Genomic DNA, 14,301 nt, shown 5'->3' with positions numbered 1-14,301 from the left:
TTTTAAAACAAATTTAACATTTCTGGTATTTTAATAAAAAAATATCTAATTGCTCCAACACTTAATGGAACTTTTTACCGGCTGCCCTGCAGGTATAAAATCCGAAATTGCCAAAAAATGCGTTTTGACCCATAAACAGCCGTTTATTTCACCCTGAGGTGGTCCAAGTAAAAATGCAAAACATGGTGAATTTAGAAGAACAATCGATTGTCATTATTATAATGCAATTAAATGCAAAGGTGCAAGCGTTTGATTCAGAAAGTTTAATATAAGTAATTTTTGTTTAAAGCTAGAAAATAATTTTTGAAGTTGAACTCTTGCACCACAACCCGGCGTCGCTTTTTAACGCCTCTTCGCCGCACAGCACGCCACCGGCGACGGTAGCTGACACGATTAGGTCAAAAGAAAGAACGGAGTTTACTGCCGCTTCCCCTTGTCAGTCCTTTCAGCTGCAAGGGAAGAAACGGCGGGCATCGTATTGATAATCGGAGGTGCCGCCAGGCGTAGCCATAGCAGGCCCGTTGTGCCCTTTTTTATCCAAGGGCGGCTCCTCACACTCCGAAACGCGATGCCTAATCGCAGGTGACATCAGCTAACGTAGACTTCTCAATGCGTCGGGCGACGTGGACTTCTCCATAAATATATCTACTTCCCCATGAGAAGTAAGATGTATTTATGGAAAGGGGGAGTACTTTTTTGGCTAAAAACCACCCCCGCAGGGAGCACCTGTGAAAGCAGGTGTTTGGTGAGTGGCGTCACCACGGACCCCGAGCCATGCGGGTTCGCCCGCCCACGTCTGGCTGTGCGTGGCTTTCCCGTGTCCAAGGAAAAGGGCATCCTGGTGGTTGAGCCGAGCCCGGGGTAGGTTTGGACCCTTCGGGGCCAACCGGGTGAGTCAATACACCACTTCGGCCCCTGCTTCTCGTAGACGGGAATCCTGGTAAGGCCCGGCCAGGATGATTCAGTCTAGTCGTCTTTTCTGCTACTATCCCCTCCGATCTTTCACTTTTACATGTCCTGTTTCCTTCATTTCTTTCTCATTTCTCTTGCTTCTTTTTCTCCCTTCTTTGGCGGCAAGGGCTAACCATGGGTGGCAATAGATACCCTCGTCTAAACCACACTTGGTTATAGCGTGTTGGTAGCACTGGCAGGGCAGCATTCTCAGACAAGCCCGTACTGTTATGAGGTGTTGCCTGTCCCCTTGTTGGACTCCGTGGTGGGTGGTGCGCCACAGGTGCCGAAGATTTTTGCCTTTTTTATGCCTGCCCTTCCTAAACCAAAACCCGGTTCGTGGCGACTAGGCAAACGCCTGCGCCCCGAACCTCTTGTCATAGCTAAAGAGTCTAAATCAGACATGTTTACGAAGTTCTTTGTACTTCATTCAGAAAATGATCAGCGTCCAATGTCCAAGCTCTCGCCTTTTGCTGTTGCAAAGGTCCTTGACTCGTGCCTTGGAGACGAGTATAATGCGAAAAAACTGTATTCCGGAGACCTGCTTGTGGAAGTAAACTCGAAGAAACTGAGCATTGCTTTGCTCACCTTGAACACCATCGGAAATGTAAAAGCCACAGCGTCTCCTCACCGCACCCTAAATACCATTCGTGGGGCCATTTCTGAGGACGACCTCCTGCACAGCAGCGAAGAAGAGATCCTTGAAGGCCTCCGCTCTTCTGGAGTAGTTGCCGTAAAGAGGATCATGTTCCGGAAAGATGGATCGGAAACTCCCGCAAAACATCTCAGAGTCACCTTTGAGCGTCACTGCCTCCCTGCTTCTGTAAAGGCTGGCTACATAAACTGTCGCGTCCGGCCGTATATCCCAAACCCCCAAAGGTGCTTTAGGTGCCAGCGGTTTGGGCACGGCTCGCGCAGCTGCCGTGGAAGAGACACACTCTCAACAAAAGGGTTGTCGCAGGGTACTACAATTGGGGTAGTCAGAAGCCGTCGCAGATATCGCTAACCCCCTTCGTTATACTAACAACCCCATGGGCAGTCACACGGCACGCAATCAGCACGTAATCACAGTGAGCACCCCCAAAAGCAACATGGCGGCTGGCAAGCGAGAGTGGAGCAATACGAGTAAGGCCTAGCGAGCTGGACTGCTTTTTGCTAAAATACGATTCTCAAGTGCGTACGCCCGTTCGCTGCCTTCCGTGCGCACAAAGCACTCCGAAACGCGCCTCGAAGCACCGGCACCGCACCTAATACGAGTAGGGGCGACGATGTGAGGGGGGGGGGGGGGGGGGGGGGGGGGGGCGCGGCGCGCATTCGAGGGGGTTTGTCCGCGATTGCTTTCGCGAGGCCGGCTGCGTTTACTTCGCGGCCAGAAAACATTCAAAGAAGGAAACAAAATAGCGACAAATGGAATGATGTCTTTGTTGAACAGAGCATCTGTTTGCTGTGCTTGCCGCAAGTGATCCGGTGTTTTCGGTTGACAGCGGCGAGGCGAAGCATCCCCAATTTAAGCGGCGTCGGTTCCGGTCGTTCAACGCTCCTGCTCACCTGTCAGCATTCGTTATCCACTTTCAAGTCCCTGGTAATCCTCACCGCGTCTGTGCACGCACTTGGCGCTATTCACCGCACGGAACACCCATTCAACTGGCTATGGGACTGATCCCATTTGGACGAGAGGCCGAGAAAGGAACCAGACCGAACCCTTTGTGGCTGCTACGTGGAGCCATAGAACGCCTCCATGTTTTTCACTTAAATAGGTAGACACATAAACGCGCGACTCCTTGAATTGGGCAGCGACACGCGCCACCTAACGGATAGCGCTCAAACTAAAGAAAAAAGAAACCAGCAATTCTTGCTGCACCTCGCCAGACAATGCCGTATGTACTGTCGTGGACACTGTTAGCTATAACACGGCAGCGGCGGCCTTCCCGTACCCCCAGCGCCCCATAGCAGGCGCCGTCCGAAACTCGGCGCATGCGCCGTGTGGCGGACTCGCTCTTCCCGCCTGCGAGCACAACCTCGCTTTGTCGTCTGCTAGGCACAGAGCAGACGACGCCAGAGCGCTCGCCAATTTTTGCTGAACACGGTTCAGCGAACCACCGCGTAAGAGGTGCCCACGGTCGATTCCCTGACTCCGCTGGCTAAGTATAATCATCGCCACTAAATGTAACATCATGGATAATTTTTTTTATAGGACAAAGTTGAGTTATACTCCGTTTCACTCAGGTCTAAGCGCAGCGGACGCTACGAAACGATATCACCAACCAAGCAGCGACGAAAGCACCTTTTGTATCTTATTGGGTCCCCCGGTGATGCACTCCGTGACGTCGCACTTTCGCCGCTAATTGATTGGCTCTGTCGTTTAGTACTATACGCAGCGGTCGGACTTGAAGGGGGGGGGGGGGTGCAACGATTTCCGGACTTCGGTCAAAAATTTGTGGAACTTGCCCTCTGACACTTCTGAAGTAAAGAACAGAAAACCGGTTTGGCCTGCATGTCCTAGTTGTTGCGTAAAAAAAAAGAGATAAACATTGGCATTTCGGGCACCCCTCAACTCACTCCCAGTCTTCAAGGTCACACCTGGTCCCCCTCCTAGGGACGACATTCGGAGTGCCGTGTAGATTGCCGTGTGGGGAACGCGACAGAACAGCACACGACAAAACAGCACGCGACAAAACAGCACGGTCAAAACAGCACACGTCAAAACAGCACAGCGTCAAAACAGCAGGGCGACAAAACAGCACGCGTCAAAATAGCACGCGACAAAAGAGCACAGCGTCAAAACGGCACAGCGACAGAAGAGCACGTGCCAAAACAGCACGGTGTCAAAACAACACAGCGACAAAACGGCACGTGTATAGCAAGTTCGAGCGCGCTTTTGACCTCTCTCTGCGCGAATAATTTCGAACCTCCTTGACCCCTTCATTTAATATCGCTAGGCTATAAAGGAATTTATTGCCTATTTCAGTGCTTACCGAACTCCGCAACCCGGAGAAACCCCACGTTTTTCACAAGTCTACAAGAGGCAGTTTTAATGATTCAATGATGATTAGTATTGTCAGTCAACATAATAAAATGTATGCTGAAACTAGCTCAACTGAAGTTCATAAAAAAATACTGCGGGCAGCAATCGCTTCGCGACCCCTCCACTGGATCTGTCGGACCCAGTTTGGGAGGCAGGGAAGTTGGTAGTGAACCAAATTTTTTAGCACAACAGGAGCCACGGATCGGCGTTTATCGTAAAGCATTCCCGTATAGGTGACAAGCGGAAAACTTTAAACAATTAAGTGGAAGTGTTCGAACCTCCTTTTACAGTGAAGCTGTTGCTGGTACATTTGTAGGATTTTTCCGTGTCGTTGATAGTAAAAAAAAAGGGTAATATGTCAAATGTAGTCATAACACCAATTGCCATTGTGTTCACCAGCTTCGCTAACCAAACATGTCAGCAAGGATGAGTTTCAATCAAGTTTCGTATCTTAATTCAGATGTAGTAGGGATGAGTGTCTTATTTGGCAACCGCTTAGTTTTACAGCCGCAATGAACTGTGAACCTCATGGACGATAGCGGAGTCTGCAAAGTGAATGAAGCCATATTTCTGACAGCTCCTTAAAGTCAGAGATTAATCGCACGCTGTTATCCTTTTTGTAGTTAGGACGCTGACATGAAGGTCTTGCAAATAATGCGCCGTGTAATCGAGCGTTTAGGTATTTCCGCAGAATATCAGGAGAATTCCAAAGGTCCTCACTTGATTCACCATCAGTCCTTCGCTAAAGTGCGCGATATGTCCTTCTTTGGTTTGGCACGTAAATTCCCAGAGGTTACTTTAGCAGCATATTTATACTGCTAAAAGTCTTCTGGCTACCGATTAACGTCCACGATAGTAGGAAAAACAAACTTGGAGACAGAGACAAGAGTAAAAATGATGTCCTAAAGAATAGATTTTATTTGACTCGCTTTCTCCTTTAACATTCTGTTTACATAGTGTACGAAAAGCGGCACCCAAAAAGGGTATCAATGTGGGGCTGAGCGTCATACTGGGATAAGGTATTTCGTAGCTTTTGCGAGATATTTGCATAGGGCTTTGAGCCCGACGGCCTGTATCCCCTTTGGCTGTCTACCAGATTTTGCTGGCTGAGGCTCTGCTCGGTTTTGAGTGCCTCGATGGGTCGGTATGCATCTGGATGCTGGAAACCGAGGGAAGACTGCAGACGTCTGTGCTGTTTGTCATATTGTCAATGTCCTGTTTTGACGCTGTGCTGGTTTGTCGCTCTGCTGTTTTGACGCTGTGCTGTTTTGACGCCGTGCTGTTTTGGCACGTGCTCTGGTGTCGCTCTGCCGTTTTGACGCTGTGCTGTTTCGTCGTGTGCTATTTTGACGCGTGCTGTTTTGTCGCTGTGCTGTTTTGTCGCTGTGCTGTTTTGACGCGTGCTGTTTTGACCGTGCTGTTTTGTCGCGTGCTGTTTTGTCGTGTGCTCTTCTGTCATGGTGCCTACCGTGTGCTATCTCGGAGGACGCTTCCTCTCCCTCTCTCTGCTGACATTAGCGGGCGTTATGCTGCAGCTTAGAGCCGAGCGAGGTCACGTAATCTTCTAGCCGTAGTTCCTTCGGCTGCCGCTTGCGGCCGCAGTTGGGGGGAAAAGCTCGGCTTTGCTTTGGGATTATGCAGCGGAATCGCGACATTTTTAATGAAGGAGATGTTTTCTCTATCCTCCGGGACACGATAAATAACGTAAAAATGACGAGATGAAAATTCTTTTAATCATAAAATCGTTGCACCCCTCTTTGAAGGTGAAATGCTGTATAACAGTCTATTTCTGTACCAGACCTGCTGCGCTGTAAAAATGCATTGCGCACGCCTGTTTCTGAAAAAGCAAAAAAAAAAAAAAAAACACTTAAACATGGGTAATGCCCTAATGATTCTGCAATCTGCCCAATAAAAATTGCCGGTTGAAAATGAGTCTGAGACCAGTTCGCTATGGCGAGGGTACCAGACGAGCACCACTGTAGCATCGCCTGCTCTGCGCCTAGCAGAAGACAAAGCGAGGGTCTGCTCGCAAACGGGAAGAGCGAGTCCACCGCACGGCGCATGCGCGGAGTTTCGGCGCTGGGGGTACGGGACGGCCGCCGCTGCCGTGTTATAGCTAACAGTGTCCACGATAGTACATACCCCACGCCACTTTACTCATACGCGATATACAGACATCACAGCATTTTATACATCAATGCATTCACATTCAGAAACAGCACAAGATACAACATCACATATTGACACTCTACATTCCTATACATACGTCTAGTCGACACCACCAGCTTATATACTGCTGTATTTTATGTGGCCGATTAGGATGGTGACCACTGTCAGGTTTTGCATAAATACGAAAAGACTGTGCAAGATTTAGCCTATATATTCTTTTCCTCTACTGCCCTTAGGAAAGCGCTCGTATCTCTAATGTAGGGCCATTGCAAAAGTGAACTGAAGGTTATAAATAAATTTGAATAGTTGCTACACGTCACATTTTGAACAGTTTCGTTTTCTCGCTTGCCTATACTTCAAGTATACAGAAGCCTGTTTAATTAATTGTATTAATTATCGAAACCAATTTCTGCAATCACAACTTTCTGAACACACTGATGCATTTTCTTTTCTCTTTTTACATATCCATACTGACTTTAGCGGCGGTTGAGCACACGTTGAGTACACTGAGCACGCGCAGGTGATTTTAGCGAAGCCCGTCCGCCGGTCCTCCCCGAAGCGTTATTTCAGTTTTCTTCTTTTCGCTAAATATCCGTTCTATGCGCTCGCGCTCGCGCCAAGAAGACAATGCAGAATTGCTGCTTTCGGGCCCGTGCCTTCACCTGCAACGAACGCGAAATACGTATGCTAAATTATCTAAATCCTGGTTGAGACAGTAGTGTTTGACTGCGTGCGTCTGACTGCGTTAAGGCAGCAAGAAATCAGGACATCCCTGCAGCTTATATCGCGTGCCAAGATGATTCCTTGAATTGGATTCCACGCTTGATACGAAGCACAGACGTGCCGGTGAGTGGCTTTCGGTTCTCGACGCAACGCTGTCAAACGCTAGTGTCTGAACCGGCCTTGTTTGAAGCATTTTTTTATCGAGTATGCTCGATGAAATGTGCCAAATGAACCAGAGAAGGCGAATCATGTACCTCGAGACAGAGAAATAGTGAAATACACGGACATGATCACAGATATCTGTGTACGTTCGTCCTGTCCGGCCTCAGTCGTGGTGTTCAATGCTTCATACTTCACTGCACTTGAAAGCAAAAAATTGGGTACGACAGGCGCGCAAGTTCGGCGGAACCGAGGAGGCCAGTTGCAACTGGTCTGTACGCAGAACTGACCGATCACACCTTTATTGAGAGCACGCTCTTTACTGAACCGCACAATAAAAGACAACAAGAATATCTCGTCCGGCGAACATTCAAGTCAACTCCCGCCTGTGCGTAGCTTCCTGTGCTTTTCTAGAAATTTGGTTAAATTAGAGCCACTAAATGAGCTACGCTTTGAGTATCGGCATTCCGTTCCCCGACATTGTTGTGGGCGCCGCCATTTCGGCTCGTATGCAGAGCAGACGCAACTGCCGATCGTCATGATTCAAAAGTGCGACTTCCTCGGCGTTCGGTTGGGTGTTAGAAAGGTTATGTAACATTGCTTTGCTCTGCCGCGAACTGTTTGAACATTTGCGGAGGGCGGAAAAGCGCTTCCTGTGATTTCAGATAAAGCTTCAGATAACTGGCAACCATGATTTTAAGACACAATATGGCCAAGTGACGTTCAGAAGCGTAGCTTATTTAGTGGCACTAGGTTAAATTTCTCGAGCACGACGCCAGCTGCCAGCTGTTTACTGCTGTACATGGTAAAACCCGCGACGGAACCAAAAAGGACAACCGCGATGCTTTTTATCTGCCTCGGGTTTTAGCAGGTGCCTAACAAGGTTGCCTGTACTTGTTTGTTTTCTGCCAGTTTAGGCGAACTGAGCCAAACGCTTGTTTCGACCGGTTCAAACTTTGAATAAATGATAACCAACGCACAAAGAAAACAAGTTTCAAGTACTTTTTGAGATTTTTGAAGTGACTTTTACTATCGAACGACTGCATGCACTTGAATGTTCAATTTAAGAGTTTATAAAAGGTGGCTACCCCATGCTTGTCACCTGCCAACAGGGTGCTAACTCTCAATGGCTCGAGCCCAGTGGGTAGTTAAGTAAGCCTGTGGGGTAGTTACAGCCGTCAAAACGCACGATGACGAGGGGGGGGTGCTCACTTTTTCTTAGAGTGCACATGCGCAACATGTGGGAGCACGGATCATGTAGCTGATGTGTGCGAGAGCTCACTGTGTTGTGCAAACTGTAAAGGACCCCATCCAGCATACTCACGTGCATGCCCTCTGTGGGAGCAGGAGAAAGAGAGATTGACCATCAAAACAAAAGAAAACGACAGCTACCCAGAGGCCAAGAAACGCTACTCGTTTCAGTCTCTGGGCCCCTATGCTGATGCCGTGCGCCGGGGACCTGCACGGCTAACAGCTACAACGGGAACACAGACGTCCTTGGACGGTTTGTGTGACCCTTTTTTGTCCCCCTCAACCTCAGCAGGAGCGGTGCTAACAGCCCCGCCCTCGGACCGAAAGGTGGATGCCGGTCCGTCGGGATCCACTAAAACCCAACCACAGGGGACTGTGCCTTGTGCACCCCCTGCAGCCCAGCCACCTAAAGGCCGTGGTCTCTCTCGTGCCACTGGTGGCTCCCGTATACCTGGCCAGCCGCCTGGGCTGGTGAACCGTAAGGGTCTTCCAGCAGCGGCTCCAGATGAACCGATGGACGAGAGCGGGCCCCAGTCTAGTTCAGAGATCTTACCCTCGGCCACCTGTGATACTACAGGTAGGCCGGAAGATACGTCCAAAAAGAAAAATGCACCTCGAATTAAAATCGACTACAAAGTTTAGCTAGGCAGTTTCTGAAAAATACCACCTTACATATGATGGAAGAAGTCCTCCTCCAATGAAACTGTCTAGGGTTGCTACATAACTATGATGATGTGTGCTATTTGTTAGACCATCATCACCCATTAATCTTTTGCCTTCAAGAAACCCATTTGAATCACAACCATTCTGGATTTTTAAGGCACTTCCATGTTTTTCGAAAAGACCATCTCCATTCTTCCCACACCTCAGGTGGGGTAGCAATAATAGTTCAGCGATCTACTCCATGTATTGAGGTACCACTTGATACCACATTGGAGGCTGTGGCAGTTCGCGTTTTGTCTGACCGCTTGATGACAGTTTGCTCCATTTACATACCTCCAAATCATCCTCTAACTCGGGACGAACTTCAATGTCTGTATGACCAACTCCGACGACCAGTTTTAATCCTTGGAGATTTTAATGCTCATAACCCTATATGCGGTAGTTGAAGATGTGATACACGAGGATCAATGTTTGAACGATTTATTTCTTCTACGGGATTATGCTTGCTCAACAACTCGCAGGCTACATATTTTAGTGCTCCAACCCGCTCATTCACCTCCATTGACCTGTCGCTTTGTGACCCAACATTGTTCCCTCTCTTCTCATGGGTGGTCAATCCTAACCCATTTGGAAGTGACCATTTTCCCATAATTTTAAATTGCATTAGGCGACCGGTTACACTTCCAATGCGAACTCCTCGTTGGAAGTTTGACAAAGCAAACTGGGCAGTTTTTAAACAAGCATCCCTTTTAGCGTGTACATCTCTCCATGAGCTCTCCATTGATCGCATAACTGAGCATACCACCAAGCATATTTTAGAAGCATTAATCATGGCCATATCCATGACATCAACACATCTTCCCAAAAGACCAAAACCTTGGTGGAATAACGACTGCCGCATGGCAAAAAAGAAATAGAACAAAGCTTGGGGAATTTTCAGCCGATACCCTACACAAACCAATCTCATCACCTTTAGGATAATAAAATCTCGCGCTCGGTCGATTCGCAAGAAGTCTAAGCGAGATAGCTTCAAGGGATACACGTCTTCCATAAACAGCAGTGTTTCGTGCAAAGAGGTATGGTACCGAGTGCATAAGATCAATGGCTGCTACCGTGCATATTCTATCCCTCTTTTGACTAGACATGGGATCTGCCCCGAAATTATTGAGGAGCAAGCTAATCTACTAGGAGAGCATTTAGAGTCTGTCTCAAGCTCTGATCATTATACGCCAGCTTTCATTCGGCACAAACTCCATGCTGAGAAAATATCCATAAATACCTCAGGAGGCAATCAAGAACCTTATAATGTACCATTTACACTACATGAACTTGAGGCAGTACTGCATAGTCCCAAGCAGACTGCCCCTGGCCCTGATGGTATTCACTACACTATGCTATGCCACCTACATCCCTCAACGCTTGGTCTCATTTGGTACTTATTCAACCGTGTTTGGTCGGAGGGTCATTTCCCGTCGTCTTGGAAGGTTGCCACTGTCATTCCTTTGCTTAAGCCAGGCAAGGATGCTTCATGTGCTTCCAGTTACAGACCGATAGCACGAACGAGTTGTCTCTCAAAAACACTGGAGAGAATGATAAACAAAAGACTTATGTATTACCTAGAAAAAAGCAACCTTCTAGACAAATATCAGTGCGGCTTCCGTTCGTTTCGATCCACCCTGGACCACCTGGTTCGATTTGAGACCACTGTGCGGGAAGCATTTGTAAATAAGAAACATTGTGTTTCTGTCTTTTTTGATTTAGAGAAGGCATATGATACGGCCTGGCGTTTTGGAATTTTGCAGGATTTGTTTAGTCTTGGTGTCCGAGGTAGAATGCTAGGTGCTATTCAAAGTTACTTGGAATGTAGCACTTTTTATGTATGATTGGGAACAACCCTTTCCAATGAGTTTTTTTCAAGAAATTGGAGTTCCCCAGGGAGGTGTCCTTAGCGTAACCATTTTCATTGTAAAGATGAATTCTATTGCCCGTGCTATACCTCCTTTTGTGCAATATTCTACATATGTGGACGATATTCAAGTTTCTGTCTCGTCCTGTAACCCTTCAATATGTGAACGTCGGGTCCAACTGGCAATTAACAAGTTACAAAAATGGGCTGACACAAACGGTTTTAAATTTTCGCCAGAAAAGCTGCCTGTGTATGTTTTTCTCGCCGGCGTGGAGTTCTGCAAGAGCCTTGTTTACAAATGTATGGAATACCAATAGCGACAAAAAGTGAACATAAGTTTCTGAGACTCGTATTTGATTCGAAATTGACTTTTGTTTCACATATTATGAACTTAAAACTTAAATGTCTCAAATCGCTGAATATACTTAAGGTTCTATTACATGTATCAAGGGACTCCGATAGACTATGTTACGCATACACCGGGCGGTTGTTCGCTCCAGGCTTGATCCCAGGCCTCCAGTAGTTCAATGCTTAACCACCATAGCCGCGTGGGATTACCATACCATTAATTGTGATCTTACACTGACTAAACATTTCAAAAAAGATACACCAAATGAAGTCATGCGGCAGGAATTCTTTCAGCTACAAAATTAATATGAACAGTATGTAGCTCTGTATAGAGATGGGACTGAAACAAACTCTGTGGTTGGCTGTGCTATGATAGAACCATCTGTGAAACAGATCATGAGAATCCAAAATGCAGCCACCATATTGACAGCTGAGCTCTATGGCCTGCTGTTAGCTGTTGATTATGCAACGAAAAAAAAAAGGCTCATTAAGAGCACTTACATCACTGAAGTGCATTAGACATCCACTTGTTCTAGAATTACAAAATAAAGTTATCGCTGCCTCGTACAAGCAGATTGAGATAATTTTCTGCTGGGTCCCAAGCCACGTCGGTATCCCAGGTAATGAAAAGGCCGATAGTGCTGCAAATTCTGCAAATGAGAGACAAATAGAGACCTGCAAAAAATACTATACAAAGACTACCACATCCCTTTGAAGTGTTGCATTCGAGCTAAGTGGCAACGCGAATGGAATAATAAAACGCATAATAAACTGCGTGTTGTAAAACCTTTGATAAGTGAGTTGGAGGGCGCCCGGCATCGGGAACGCTTTTTGTGAGGTGGTATTGTGCCGCCTACGAATTGGTCATACGCATCTCATCCATGGGCATCTCTTGCGTGGAGAGGATGCTCCAGAGTGTGAACGTTGCAACATTCCTCTATCAATATCACACATCCTACTTGAGTGCCCGAAGTATGACCAAGATCGTTTCAAAAAGTTTTCGCAAATATATCGAGAAAATTCTCCACTGCACTTAGTTATTTTACTTGGCGAACAGCCGCTGATTCCGCATGCTTGTGTGTTTAATTTTCTTAAGGACATCGGACTTATACACCGACTATGATTTTAATTAGTAATCCGAACTTGCCTTCATCCTGTACACACTTATACAATCTCATATACATAGTTTTATTACATCATCAGCTACTATAGCTCTTTCTTCTTCCAAACCTTTGCTTATACAATAGTTCCACCCTTGGCGCATTTTGGCCTTAGTAGCCCTTGCGCCATAAAACCCCAATCAATCAATCAATCTAAAAACCACATGGTACTTGGATTGCTATGTAATAAGCATCATGAATATTGGCTTGAAGCAATTTAAAAGATAAGGAATATGTAAATATTTTAGTATTTTTGATAGTTTTGTCACAAACTCTTCCGTTGCTGCAGGTGACTGTAAAAATTTGTATTGACAGCCCTCTAGGTATACTGCACAAAAACGTTTCAGGACGTACAACTAAATATTATGCAGAAAAACAACTAAATCTGTGCAAAATTGAGTTTCGCCATTTTAAAGAGCCGTCAATTCTGCCTCGAGGTGGCCCAAAGAGAATTACGAAACGAGGTGACTTTTACAGGGGAGTTTAGTGTCATCTGTTCTTGAAAGTTTAAATAAAATAATTTTCTTCTAAAGAAGAAAAAAAATATTTTGAAGTTGATTTCTCGCGTCGCAACCTGGCGTCGTTCCTTGCGACTTTTCTCTGCACAGCACGCCACCGTCGAGCCTGGCAGGGCGTGCGACGCTGTCACGGTTTGCGCACACAGGTAGACAACAGGACTTCGAGTTTTCGGGTACATCTTGGTTGGAAGAAGCTTTTTTCCGCTCTTGTTGCCTTATGGATTTTCCTATTTCGACTGTTTTGCGTGGCGGTGTCCTCCTGTGGTCTTCCGCTGTCTTGATATCAGCAGATGCTTAGCGCAGCCGGGTCAGAGCATCCATTAGTAAGCTTGCTGTTTCTTACGTACATATCGCAATCACTCTCTATTGTACATGATGGGCAAAAAAGCTCAGAAAACACGGACTACGAAGAGGAACAAACACGACAGGACCATGCTCTTCGTAGTCCGTGTTTTCTGAGCTGTTTTCCCCATCATGTATAACGTCAACCAACTGGCCCAGTTCTCCACCTTATTACACTCTCTATTGTCAACGTCAGGACACTATTTAAAACAGCAACACAAAAGCCCAGTGAACGGGCAATCTCAAACGACGAGGCGATGTGGTGTTAACGAGTGCGCGCCGTTGGAGGCTCACGCGCGTTTAAATCGGCTTTGAAACGGCTAATTCTTGCGTCGCTGAATAGTTCCGCTTTTAACCACAGTATGCGTGACCACGCCTACATTTCGCGGCGATATTGTCACGTTTCCCTTTTAGGTGAAGTCCACGTCAGCTGATGCCGCCCGTCGATTAGGCATCGTGTTTCGTAGTATGAGGAGCCGCCCTCGGATACTAAGGGCACAACTTGCCTGCTATGGTTACGCACTGGCGGCACCTCCGATTTTCGACATTATGCCCGCCGTTTCTTCCCTTGCAGCTTAAAAGACGGACAAGGGGAAGCGGGAGCAAATTCTGTTTTTTCTTTGGACCTAATCGTGTCAGCTATCGTCGCAGGTGACGTGCTGTGCGGCGAAGAGGCGCTAAGAAGCGACGCCGGGTTGTGGTGCGAGAGTTAAACTTCAAAAATTGTTTTCTCTCTTTAAACGAAAATAACTTTTATTAAACTTTCAGAATCAAAAAACGATCGATTGTTCTTCCAAACCCATCATATTTTGTATTTTAACTTGGGCAACCTCAAGGTGAAATAAACGGCTGTTTATACGTCAAAACACACTTTTTGTCAAATTCAGCATTTTTTGTACTGCGAGATATTTAATTGAGCGGTTTAAACATCTTTTTATAGATTATATACCTGCAGAGGCAGCCGGTAAAAAGTTATATTAAGTCTCAGGAGCAATTAGATATGTTTGATTATCAAAACAAAAATATTAAAAATTTTAAAAAATATGTTTTTTTAAAACAATCTTTGAATTAAACAAGACTGCACAA

Source organism: Ixodes scapularis, unplaced genomic scaffold (genome assembly GCF_016920785.2).
Source record: "Ixodes scapularis isolate PalLabHiFi unplaced genomic scaffold, ASM1692078v2 PGA_scaffold1__304_contigs__length_218370807, whole genome shotgun sequence".
In the NCBI taxonomy this organism is placed as follows: Eukaryota; Metazoa; Arthropoda; class Arachnida; order Ixodida; family Ixodidae; genus Ixodes; species Ixodes scapularis.
This window is presented reverse-complemented; position numbering follows the sequence as displayed.